A 13,077-nucleotide genomic window follows, 5' to 3' on the forward strand; every position below is an offset into this window, starting at 1 on the left:
AATGCAAGCCAATTACATTACACGTTGTCTGCAAAAAAAAACGTTATCTTATTATACAAAGACAATATTAATTGCTAGATAATGTCCCATATGACTATTAATTAATTACATTACTATAACGGTTGGTATCATTGATTTCTTTAATAACTAGTTTAAACATGCATAACTTTAAATAGAGATTACTCATTCAAACAAACTGTATTAAATATGTACGTAGGATATGCTCCAAAGAATTTCCACATTAAAATTGTACAACAAGTTTTGTACTTAGTCCTTAAACTATAAACACTACAAAGGGTAAATAAAAATCATTATATTTTTTACAACAAGATGATGAATTTTTCGCTATACTAACCCATAACGCATTCAACTACTAAATTATAATATTAATAGTGTATTGTACACATTAACTATAATCACAAATCACAAGAGTTTATTTATTCTTTTAAGCTTTATTTTACTCTCAACTATACTAAGACTTGCGAAATTAAAATTTTAAAAACATTTCTTGTGGACAAATTGTACATTAATAGTAATTACCTATTGATAATTGTGTAGGTAATAATATAAAGTATCTTATGCATATTAGGTATATTAAATACATACATTTCAATATAACAAACTCAACGCATCATCCCGCGTACGTCTTATTTTACTGCTCTATTCGCGTTTCGCTCGCTGGTCAATATACAACATCTGGTTTTAGAATTAAACCAACGCCCTGACATACATGTACTAACCCTTCTTTGACGAAGGTCTATAAAGGTTTTTGCCACAAAATTTACTAGGGTCATATAGACTGTCACCAACAATATGCATAAATCCAGCTGTGCATGGCTTCACTCTCGAAAAAGAAGACTGGCTTACGGTTTTTAGCCTAAAAAATGTCAATCAAAGTTTAATGCTTAATAATATGAAGAGTTTAATACATATATTGTTATACGGTTTATAAACGGATAAATACTTTTTTTATTTATATACGATTAAACAAATTAACTTACTGTCAAAATCATTGGTTGAAAATACGAACATATTTTACAAGCAACCGTTTTATTCCTTAAAACCCCTAATTTTTTTATTTAACATTGCATCTGTATATTTCATATAATTTAACTGGACTGATGCTATAGGTATATATATATTTGCAACGCAGGTCGTCATTATAACGTTTGTTTATTTATTTAAAATAATTTATGCCCAAAGAGCAATAAAGTACAGGCTAAATAATCTTGCGAAAATTAATTAAAAATAATTACAACGCCACTAAAATAAAAATGCTGTTTAAATCATTATACAACATTATTTAGAACATTTATGAATCTGGTTAAATAATCCCAATTATACCTAATTATTTATTGCCTTATTCGAAGCCATTAACCTTCATTAACACCATATTATACAGTATATAGTATTCCAATTGGCATTTAGCTAGAATAACTCAGTAGACAATATGATATTATCGTTATGAGAGATAACATATCAAATAAGGAACCTATATGGGTAAGGTTTCGGCCATTCAAGAACATGCGACAAATTACCGACGACGTTCACTTAACTGATTCGACGGTAAACAAAATTTTGGTTTTAAAAGTGTTAGAACTGCGATGGTTATCAAATTTAAAATCCATTAGAAGGCGGTTGTGTTTTGTGTTTGTTCTGTTAATGGACAATATCAGCATCGCGATGGACAGCAGCAACGGACACTCATTAAAAAAACGCTAACGGAATTTCAGTGTCGGTTTCTCTCTATGATGCCATTAAGCTATGCTATTAGTATTATCATTATTTAAGTTATACTCACAGCGGTAGAGTTTTAATGAGTTCAAGATACTTCATATAATAATATATATTATACAAACGACTCCTCGAGTAGAAATGTCACCGAAAATTATAAAAGAATTCTTAGATGAGGTATTTTATTATGACGGTAGATTATTATTACACAGTGCTTCACATTTAAAATAAATAGCCGTTTTTATCGTGCGTTCTGCACATATTTCCCACACTACAGTAAAAACAATGAAAAACACTCTAAAGCAGGATAAAAGGAAAAAATATAATTAGACGAGTATTTAAAAAATGGTCTTACACTGAAGTAAATGTAGGAAATTAAAAGCATCACTTAATTACTAGATAAACTGGAAACAACCGCAGAAAGTACAATCGCAGCATTTTTTTTTATTTTGGTACATTCTGTGAAATATTTTTTAATTCAATCTTCTATGCTTGGATTTTTTTTTTTATTAAAGTTAATATACATTAACAAAATTTGTATTATAAAAACTCCTATTGTAGTTTAATTTAGTTGAATTTTTTACCCTTGATATTTTCTCTATATCTATACTTACATAGAAACAAACTTCTATGGTAAATTGCTCGTTTTAAGTATTCAGTAATAATTATTTTTACAAAAAATAAATAACTACAACTACATGGAAGATGGAATTAATTATGATTGGCGAACGTGGAAAAATATCATGACCTATTCTGCTGTATTTATCGAGTGTATCTAGAATTTTCGCTCAACATCTTATTATATATAGGTATATATTTTTTTTTATAAAACAAGTATTTTCTATATAATATGAACGTATTTTTATTTAATAAAATATTTTATTCTAATCAAAATATAAATTATCTAGAATATTAATAATATAACAATTATTTGTATTGTATTTAATCACTATTAAACGTGAGAAAGATTTACAATTGGTTGAAGCAATAGATATTATTTAACATTCGATTAGCTACAAATGTAGGACACGCCAAAATAAGCATTATGTACAATAGGAAAAAGGACTTGCGTTTAATAAAAGTTAATAATTAAAGTTAAATTGTTGACGAATGTGGGCAAAGCTTTTAAACAGGCGTATTTTAACCGAACTCTCGCCGCCAAAGGATTAAAAAATATACCATAATAATGTATACATCCGGATGCTGACTAGCTCATTTTACACCTGCGTAGGGATAACGACCGTGACTCTTGAACGGTCGCCCATCAAACTACACTGGAAACATTTGTTAACCTTACATATTCGCCTTCAAACAAACAGATTCGTAATTTATCAGAAGTAGGTATAAGTAACCGAACGAATACAATATATGATTAATGACTGACAGAGCCCCCAAATGCGTGAAACTCTGACAGCAAGAGCGAATTAAAAGTGGCCGGAAAGTTTGCCCGAAAGAAAAGCAAAGACTTTTACTTTCGTTAAATTCGTTTTTTCGGGCGATTAACTTCTCAACCGCACATGGCGAACTCAAATTGAATCGGCTCAGTGTACAATTATTTTCCCTTAGGTATACCAGCACAACCCATGGGTTGTATGCAATTTCCATTCTTTCATTAAGGTGAGAAACGACAGTTGGTAGCACGTAAAACGGAATGAGATGTACTAAAGAGAAAGAGAAAAAACGACCGTGGTAGAAGGACAACAACGGCGGCAACAGCCTACACGGTGCACGCCTCCTCTTCATAAACTGAAGACTCCAGTATAATATTATGTATTATAGTATATATATATATATATAGTAAGGCGGTAGCGGGCAGAGAGACAAACAGACCCCGGCGGCAGATTTATACACACATGCGTGAACCGATTTCGTTGTTGTTTCCAGTGGTTCGACAAAAGCATCCGACGAGATAAAGGAAGAAATAGAAAAGTAATCATACAAAAGGGTTTATTCTTTACTATTTCAAATTCAGTAGGATTTGGGCACGATAAGGCAACGCATAGAAAGTGCAGTTCACCATCGATGGGTAAGAAATATAGTGTATGTCCAACCCGTACTCTTTGTTTTTTCCGTCGCAGTTCCACAAAAAGCCAAGACAATAATAATTTTATTGCGTAAATTAGGTTTTATAGCTATAATATAGGGAGATAACTGATATGATTACGTTTTTCGTTTTAATGCCTACCATTATAGAACAGAAAGTTTGGCTATAAACATACAACAGATGTACGATCACGCCACATTAGTTTAATTATTACATCCAAGTATTATTCATTTGTTTTCTTTTAAAATCAAATTATTGTTTTTAAACAATAAAGTTGATTGGTAACAACAAATACTTAATAAAAGTTTGAACTTTTCCAAGACGAGGTTATGACGTATTAAACGTTACCAGTAATATCATTATACAATAAACGAGTAAATTTTTTAAGATTTAAATTCAAATTTATCGTCACAAAAAAATCGATTCTCCTTTATTGTATTTTTTAGTTATTATTATCTATTTTCATAACTTAACACCTACTTTTTTCGTACAAAAGATATATTATTTCTCTAAAAATGATGTATTTTTTTAAATCACCAAACGAGTCTGAATCAATAAAAATGACAAAAATTAAGTTCGTTTTAGATAGCAAAAAATATAATAATTATATTTAAAACTTAAAATCGTTATAATATGTGAACATGGCAAATCGATAAATTATCGGTATGGCAAAACAAATTATTTCATATCTTGAACATCGAATCCAAGACGGTGGATTCAATTACCTATCGCATTATACCGTAAACCTTTAACAACAATGTGTATTGTAATCGTCGTGGTCATCGAAAAGATCCATTGAACTCTAACCGAAGACGGCCGTACTTCAGAGTGTATCTATACAGATATATCTATATAGTTTTTTTTTTATTTAACTCTGTTTCGTTTTATTAATCGAGAATAAATAACTATAGGCGGCGGCGAGGAGCACTCGAGGACAACGGCTATGAGATGGCATTATGGAACAGTGCCAACTGCAGTAGTAGTAGTAGTAGTAGTAGTAAAGGGAACCCAATTGGAGCCATTCATTATACATAATATTATAACGTAGGTATGCGCAGCTTGTACATATAGGTATACAAAATAATACAATATATTTATACGTTATACATGTAGGTATATTATACACGTTCAGGAACGACAATCGCCGCCGAGGTTTCACAGGACAAAAGTCACCACCGCCCGCGCTACCGCCATCATTTAATTGGACATCGACTGTTAAGCGAGACACATTGCTGCGGTTGTTAAAAAGTGTATACGCCTATAAATATATTATATGTAGTTATGTACATGCACACTGTACCCAAGTACATGCAACAAAACTATTATAATGCATAACGCTTGTACGCCATGTGGGGGAACGGGTTTTCGTAACAACAATTAACCCCTCGCCTCTCTATGAATAAAAAATGATACCAGACTTCATATACCTACATAATATTATTTACACCGAAACCTCAACGTTGAACGGTTTAAAATCGCTTATCGTTATATCTTTCAAACCTCCAAGTTGGCGAAAATTTGTGAATAATTTTAAATGTATTTCTGCTACTTACTTCTGTACATAGTATTATATTACAGACTATTTCCTGAGCACAGCACAAGTTTTTCGAATTTAACTAGTCTTTTTTTATTGGTAATTTTAGATTTAAAAAAATATCAAATATATATTATGTAATTTGAAATATATCAGGTTATTGTATATAATCTAGTTTGAGACCTGTTTTTATAAAAGAAATATTCATTAAACAAATTTTATGATAAATTCTCAAGATTACAAATATCGGATTATAATTAAGTCGTTGATAAAAATATCCATAGGAAAATGCATAATATCGTTACTAGAAAATATAGAGCAAGATTATTATTTATCAACTATACATAAGTATATATACATACATAAGATGTCTGTTGGAATTATAATCCAAACACCATATTATACATATTATGTAGTCAGTAGGTCGATATAATTCTTAGTAAGCATATTTTGTATTTTTTGTTGACCGAGTATTTATTAATAATTGTAATTAGGAGACAGTCGTCGTTTTTACTTATACGTGTACACGTATTGATATTACACATTTTATTTGTTATACTTATTCAACCCTTTTATTATCTGATACGCTTCTGAATAAGGACCGTTTTATTCCAACAATGTCTAACGTGAAAATCAAATTAATGTTGGAGATGAATTATTTTATTAAAAAAATGTTTTACATATTTCATATATCATAGCATGGTGAGCTTTTTTATATTTATGTATAACATCTATAACCATACACATTACATACAAATAAAATAATAAAACCCTTTGCCCGTTTTATTGTGAGCAGAAGGTAATAACGTCACCATTTTCTACTTAACAGAAAATTCTACCCAAAAAACCCGTAGTGAAGACAAAGCTGGAATCTGAACCCTATTTTATTAAAATTCAAAGACCTACTTGTCCATTTATCGACCGAATTTCCAATGACCGAAAGCGAAATTAAAATAATGTTTTAAAATTAAAACAGATATTTAAAAATAAAAATAAATATATATTATACAAGAGTAAAATCCTTAGACATTTTTTCAACCAATATTCTCTTGAGATGAATTATTGTAAGTGTATTGCAGTAAAAGCAAAATACTCATTCATAATGAATACTTTTTTGTTTGATATTCGTTGAAAAAATACATAAAAGACTATAAGAAAACGTCACGTTAAGGACTATAACCATTTGAAAATTCTGGATTACTGAGATCAATAAGGTTAACATTCTGTCAAGTATCATACTTATGTTATTGTTGTAGTTTTTTAAACGAAACAATATCCGAACATTGAGTACTTATAAATAAATTACCAGAGATTTTCTAAAAGTTAACGACTATTATTTATCATCCATTAATGAAAAAAAAAAAGATAACCCAAGCCATTAGGAAAAACTCCATATATTAAAAGAAACTATTCAGACACAAAAGTATAAATATAAAAATAAAACATTAAGTATTGCAAAAACAATACCTTCTTAGACCCGCACAGGGACAATGTAGCTAATCTGCTAATTTGCGATAAAAGAAAGTGTTATCTTAAAAAAGTATTTACATTTCGCATCCAAATCTCAGTATCCAAGACGGATGAAACACAATATTGCCTCTGTTACATTATTTTGTCGACGACTCATTTTCATTTAATTAATTTAACAAAAGTCATCCGAAGAAAATCTAGATTATTCTGTCTAACAAAGCGAAACGACAAGTGTACATTTTATAAGAGAATTTACAGGAATTGCGGTCCTATTTGATCGCGAATAAACATACTTAAGCAGTATATAGTACACAATAGCGCGGGTACCTACATAATATTATTATTATTATTTTGTTTGCGGATCACCCCAAAGGCATTCGCCGATTGTAATGAGAGTCTGCAAGAAACGTGACCGACTGCGATCAGTCATTTAACCGAATGCAATACAAAAAAAACCCTCTTTGTTTCGGTTTTTTTTTTTTTTTTTTGTAAAGGATCATCACCACTGCACTGTCCGTAACGATCAAGGGCACATTTTTCTCTTCGTCTAATCAAAAATGTAATTTACAAAAATAAAAAATCTACGATACACGTTTGGTCTTGGCAAAGACCGGAGCAGTTTCGGCGTTCGCTTTAAAAATAAAATTAAAAAGAAAACGTCCAGACAGAATGCGTCATGTCAAAATACTAAACGTACGTTTTATACGACAGTAGGATATCAATAAGGGCGGCAGTTCAAACAAAACTGCCACCGGGATAAAACAATTATCGCTATGATATTACTACAAAGGTATTTATTTTTTGAATTTAATTGGTGCAACGACAACGGCGAACGAGGATTTACGGATCCTGAAAACTATCAAAAGCAAAAACGAATAGACGGCCAAAGTTTTTGTTTTTAACGCAGATGGAATATTTGGTAGATTCCTATGAACAATACCTCTTGTTATTTGTGTACTAAGCGACACCAAAAATGTATTCAAACTTTGCTCCGACCGGACTGTTGCGAATGAAATAAATACACATAAATATTTCGCTTTGCCGGATTTACAATAATTCCAAATGATCATTCAAGGTAAACCCTCTGTTGAAAAAAAAGGTCATTCTGACGAGAAGAACATATTTTAGTAAAAAAAACTGCGAAAAAAAATGTAAACGACATTTTTTATCTTAATTGAAGGCTGTTAACGTGTTACGTCTACACAAAAACAAAACAACAAAATTGTAGTATTTAAATAAAACGAATTTACATATATATATATATATATATGTATTTACAGTGGGTTCGTTGAAATGTACCCCATCCGGCCCTACCTAAAAGCCCGTTAAGGTAAACATAAATAATTGAAGTAAACGCAATATATTATATCACCAAAATATTATTACCAAAACAAGTTTGCCGAAACACAAAATATCACATTTGACATGTCGCCAACAAACTTTGTGTTCGCACAACGACAGGCGTGCATATTTTGTAAATTAAATCAAACGAGCGTTTGACTAATTGCAGATTCACCGTTTCGGAAATACATTTATATGTATATTGTTATACCTAGTTATGGTTATTCGATAATTATTCTTGTTGAACGATTGTCGTCGTCACAACAGCAGCACAACACTACGTTTATTTCGCCGTTTGTGTTTCGGTCATACAATCATTATTATTATATTATAATCGGCTTAGACCGAATCATTGGACCATCGACGCCGTTTGGTAACCATTGAAAAACCTTCCTCGTACATAGCATAGTACACACAGCACAGCGGTTAGGTTAACACGAGTTATCAGGATAGCGCATCATGTTTTTATTACTATACAGGTTAGTCGTGCCGCGCACCAACGAATACGGTTATAAGAAGTACTTTTTTTTTTTTGTCTGTTAATAAACATAACAACAATTCCATCCAGCCGTTATCATAAATAATTATTACGATACGAATTCATTTGTTTGATTTCGTCCAGACTCTACTCGAAACGTCTCTACCGGATAAATACGGTCGTTAAGACTGCACGACGACGGTGATTTAATTACATAGAAATCGGTTATTAATAATTAGACAAACTGCGAACAATATAATAGATTTTATTATTCTTGGAACGTGCACGACCGTAAAAACATAGTTTCCCAAGACGGGACACCGTTTTTTTCTTCGTCGTTGTCCGCCGGAATTGATCAAACCCGAAAGGTCGCGCGTTTTGTACCGACAAATATTTTTCTAAAAGATAATCGAAAAAGGTCCCGGACGCGTGTCGACAGGCAGAAAATACCGAACGCGTTTTTGTCGAGATAAATATTTCCAACCGGACAATGATCGGAATAAAAGTCCGTTTTCAATAATCGCCGTTTGCCAGTAGTACCCGAATAGTACCTAGCCAGATAATATTCTCAAGTTATGCTACAATAACAGCAGGTATATTGCCGGTTATGCTAAAATTTTCAAATAACTCCAAATAGCCGTTATGCGAGCGGCGGTCTCCTTGGCTATCGGCGGCAAGTAAAAAAACAAAAAATCCTTTATCATGTTTATATTCACACAAACATAATGGTCTAAACTAAATTTCAATCCTATTTGAATTTTTTGCTTTTTTTTGTTCTGTTGGTCTCAAACACAGACGCAGACTGGGGCTGCGAACGCCGTCTGAAACGAACGACCGACGCGTTTAAACCGGTTTACCGCGTGTGTGAGTGTGTGTTTGTGTCGAGTTCCGCTAAAAAACATTACGATAACGCGTTCACGGTGCACGGCACTCGTTCATTACATACCTACTTCTCGCGAGACGCAAGTCACAACGATAGAAGATATACAATACTATAATATTATAGGTATATTATTCCGTCTGTGCGAGGGCTGTCGATGGGCGCCGATACGGCCATTGAAGCCGACTGGCGGGGACAAGACGTGTGTAAATGCGCCGAGTGTAATTTAATAATATTATGATATTTTACGTACTTGCAGAAACACCGAAGAAAAAGGCCGTAGATCGTTTATTCCTTTCTGATCGCGAAGGGTTTACCTACACACACACGCGAACGCACCGCGCCAAAACGGAAAGGAACGACACACGGTTGTTTGAATCGGAGATATTTTTTTTTTCGCGTCCACGACGATGGCAAACGATATAATATAACAACAGAAATACGCGCAGTTAACGGCGAAAATCGAACAGCACAACAAATCAAAATCGCAAATACACACAAATTTCAAAACGAACGGCACACAACGCGTACACGCGGCGCACGACGACGGTCACCCTAAGGCAGCGGAAACGGCACACGCTACGACCAAGCGCCGACTGTAACTGACTCGTGTTCGAACCGTTTCGACGGTGTGTGGCGGTCGCGCGCCGGCCGGTACCGCGGCGGCTGCTCGTGCACATGTGTTGTGTTGGGCCGGTTCGACGTTCGACCCGGTGTCGTCGGCCGCCGTCGTTTTGTACGAAAATCACGCGGTATTTATTATTGTACCTACCTACATAATGTATAGGCTACATTCAGAGTTGTGCAAATTCATATATTCGAAAACCACTATTCCATCTGTATGCCTACTAAAAAGAAGTCGCCAATTTCGTTTTGGGCTAATCAGTCGGTTTGTCCAATTTCGCCCCATTGGACATTTTCTGTTGCTGCGACACAGTGTCCCTCTTAAATAAGTTGTAAATACAAAAATATACGTATATGTATACATTTGGGTTGTATACGTACGTACAAGTCAATTGTTGTTATCGAAACACGGTGGTCAGTGGGACGACGTACACGGCCGGCAGAAAATATCCCACCCTCTCGTCATATTTTATTTGATGAGAAACAAACCAAGGGTGTGTGTGTGTGGAAGGTGCGGTCCATATAGTTAATAGACGTACGGGTTTCCCTATAAACATTGCGCACAACTGCACTTTTCGGTTATAAAAACGAGGGTCAAACGAGCAACGAGTTGCAACGACAATAGCAGCTGCCCCGGTCGTGCTATTGTGTAGTTAAAAACCAATATTTCGGTGGAATTTCAATGGAAAACACATGGCGTCGATATTCATCCGATTTCCACTTGTTCTCCGGTGCATGGACACAACGGAAACACGTCTGGTTTCGATTCTATTCATAATAAATAATAATAAAATGTACATTTTTATCTTACTCGCTATTAATAAATAATAAATAATAATATACTGTGAGCGATAGTCTAATAAAACGAGAACCAATATATAAACTTTTCCCCGAATCTGCCCTCAGATAGTTCTATTAGTAATGTAGATTTTTTTAAATCACCTCCAAAGTTGTAAATATCCAGAATCCCCAATTGGCAATTTATTTTTGTACAAAAAGACAAAAGTACTACAAATCCTATAATAATTCTGAGACCAGTTTAGAATTTAGAAAAAAAAATGAATTATAAATAATATAAAATTATAGTTAATATTTAGTAACTATAGTTAAATTATAGTACATTTTATAAAAGTATCCAAACGTACATAACATGCTAAACATACTACAAAACGGTATTTCTTACAACTTTCAAGATGATTTAAGAAATAACTAGTGTTCATAAAATCTAAAAAAAAAATTTGAATTATGGTTCTTATTCTAAAAAAAAATATTGGTATATAATGTTTTACAACAAAAATAATATTCAAATATCCGTTATTGATTTATAAGTAGCGTTTTAGAGATGTGACCATTTAATAACTTGTACATAAAAAAAACATCAAAATAACGACGTCTCTTTATTAAGGGATCTAAGTAAAAACTTTAATCATGCGAGTTAGGCTCTACGTTACTGTTGGTATTAAAATGTAATTTTTTAAAAGATAAGTAGCGGTAAAACCTACGTTGTACCCGCTCTAACAGTTCGATTGAACCAACCTGTAAAGGATTCCAAATAATGCTCCCATATTCTAAAATGGGTCTTACCAACGAGTAATATAAAGTTTTAAGACAGATTGTGTTATTGAACTCCTGGATATTATTACGTATAATAAAGCCTAGGGCTCTTAATCCTTTTGATCTTATGTGCTTGATGTGTGACGCAAATGATAAGTTTGATTCCATAATTATTCCTAAATCCTTGGTAGATGATTGCTCATCCAGAGATACCCCCAATGTTGTAAGTATAGTCAATTTTGTTTTTAGTCCTATAGTAGGATATTTTATGATATTTAAATACATTTAGGGACAAATTATTTACAGAACACCAACTACTATATCTATCTAATTTGTTTTGTAAATTAAGGCAGTCGTCTGTGGATTTTATAGTACAGTAAATTTTTAAGTCGTCAGCAAATAACTGATGCTTACTGAATTGGAAACAATTTTCTATATCCATTATAAGAATTAAAAATAGTAAAGGGGATAGGTACACCGGATGGAACATAGAAATGATTCGATAAATATCCATTAACTTTTACAACTTGCGATCTGTCCGTCAAGTAAGACTTTAACCACGACAAAAGAGAGTTTGAAACACAATAATTGGAAAGTTTATTAATAAGTAAGGAATGGTTAACCGTATCAAACGCCTTACTAAAGTCCGTATAAATTGTATCTGTTTGAAAACCTTGTTCGGCAGGACTCACTAATTTATTACAAAAACATAATAAGTTTGTTTCTGTAGATTTGCCTTTAACATAACCACGTTAGCTAGAATTAATGGCATTCCTAAAAGCAAACGAAAGGGATGGCACTAATAGTTTTTCAAAGAGTTTAAGAAGCGATGTTAATTTAGAAATGGGTCTATAATTGTTAAAAGTTAAAAGTCATTTAAGATAAAGTTGTTAATTTTACAGCTAAAAGTTTATTAAGGCATTTCTAATTTGTATTTTAAAATATAACAATTGTTTAACAAATAAATAATATAATATATGATATCACATTATTTATCATAAGTCAAACATAAATCTTAATAATAATAAATATGTCAAGGTGCAAAAATGTTTTAATCGCAGTTAATATCAAAAAACTTAATACTTACATTGTTAAATAGAAATGGGTATCAAAGAAAAAATTCAATTTTCAAAAAATATTAGTTATTAGAATAGTTTTTTATTATTAATCTGTGATAAGAATTAACACTTTTAACTGTGTTTTTTCGAAGAAGTAACTCGTTTGTCAAACTTTGGCAGCAGGCAAAGCTACATTTAAGTGAATTAATTTTTCATCCACATGACCTTGTTTATACATGGTTATTCAAATTTCAAATTACATTACATTTTATTATAATATTTTAAAATTTAAATAATCTTGTATACAATTTAATAGTTCATTTTTCTTGGTTTATAAGCAATTTATAGTGGAAAATAAGT

At 32.3% G+C, this 13,077-nt stretch overlaps 1 protein-coding gene across 4 annotated transcripts in view; it reads right to left on the reverse strand.

Moving 5' to 3' along the window:
• Window positions 1-10,065, reverse strand: part of LOC126846979 (fat-like cadherin-related tumor suppressor homolog) — a 157,289-nt gene extending 147,224 nt beyond the window's left edge. For all 4 annotated transcript variants that reach the window (XM_050586897.1, XM_050586899.1, XM_050586898.1 and 1 more), the window contains exon 1: window positions 9,735-10,065. The gene's annotated coding sequence lies outside the window, so the exon portion shown is untranslated. The remainder of the gene's footprint in view (window positions 1-9,734) is intronic.
• Window positions 10,066-13,077: the final 3,012 nt, after the last annotated feature.

Source organism: Adelges cooleyi, unplaced genomic scaffold, assembly GCF_023614345.1.
Source record: "Adelges cooleyi isolate 19-005CV unplaced genomic scaffold, UGA_ACOO_1.1 ACOO_flye_CR_arks_rails_tigmint_CR_PRNA_9, whole genome shotgun sequence".
NCBI classification, from domain to species: domain Eukaryota; kingdom Metazoa; phylum Arthropoda; class Insecta; order Hemiptera; family Adelgidae; genus Adelges; species Adelges cooleyi.